Genomic DNA, 1,382 nt, shown 5'->3' on the forward strand with positions numbered 1-1,382 from the left:
ATATATCAGGTCGATCCCACAGGGAGCAATTTTGCAAGTACTAAGACCTTACTTACTCTATTATTCAGACTAATAATCAACTTAAGCAAGAGAAGTTATAATCATTACTATCTAATTAGTCCTATCTAGATATTTGCAAGGTAACAATGGAGAAAATTCACTAAATACTTGAGTCTAGGGATATAGATTCCACTTATGGCATCAAAGATACAAATAAATAGATTTACTGCTTGTTACAACCCTTGTTTAACTAGGGATTCATCTCCAATATTACTAAATCTCATTGTCATGATGAAATGGCCTAGACTAGACTAGTTTTCCCTATTTCCATGGAGAACAACTAATTCTACTCTTATTTAGTTCTTGAAATGCAAGTTTAATCCACTTAAGTGTATCTCTATTCTCATGAGTCTACTACTTAAGCTCTATTTATGTTGTTTCATCATTATATCCAACTGTCATTGAATAATAACAACTATAAGCTTATTATTGGTGATCAAATAATAACAAGTGATAAGTATATGCAAATAAATAATTTAATACAAGATGTAACAAACGTAAATCATATTCACTTCATATCAAGTGATCAAGCAATAACAAGTGATAACCATGCACAAATAAACAATTTAATACAAGATGTAACAAAAGTAAATCATATTCACTTCATATCAAGTAACCATAAGTTTCATCTACTTCTTAGATCTAGAAATTTAGCTACTCATATAAGATATAATAAGAAAGAACATGGCTTCATTGCATGAATACATACTGAATCACAAGTAAAAGATAGATAAAGAAAGCATAGCCAAAATAATGAAGAAGCTCCCAATGATCATCAATTTCTTCAACAAAATAAGTGTACAATGAAGTCTCCAACTGTTCTCACAAAAGTTCTAGCTAGAGAGAACAAGACAAGATTCACTACTAAGTTCTAATGATAAAATCTGATAATCTCCTCTATGATGTCCTCTACTCTTTATTTTCTAATGATTCTAACATCTCTAATTGTTAAGAGAGTCAAAAAGTGATTTTTTGACAAGACATAAAGCTCATTTTCTCTTCCTTTTGGAGTCTGAAGCATATGCAGCCGAAATTCTTGTCTGGAATATAGCTGGAAAGTAGTGTGAAAATAGAGCAAGTGGCTGAGTAAGTTGCAAAAATCAGGTTACAATACGCGACTAAGAAATATGCGACTATATGTCGCGTTTTCAAGTGTTGCGTATTCACTTATGTGTATTTAGCTTCATTTCAACTATTATTTTCTCCATGATGAAGGCCAAACCAGATCTTGTACAAAACATGAAGTTGTAATTCTTTGAATTAGCTTTCCAATACTTTAAGAATCATCCAATTTTGAGCTCTGTGTACTGTAAAATAACCAA

This window comes from Coffea arabica, chromosome 1e (assembly GCF_036785885.1).
Source record: "Coffea arabica cultivar ET-39 chromosome 1e, Coffea Arabica ET-39 HiFi, whole genome shotgun sequence".
NCBI lineage: Eukaryota > Viridiplantae > Streptophyta > Magnoliopsida > Gentianales > Rubiaceae > Coffea > Coffea arabica.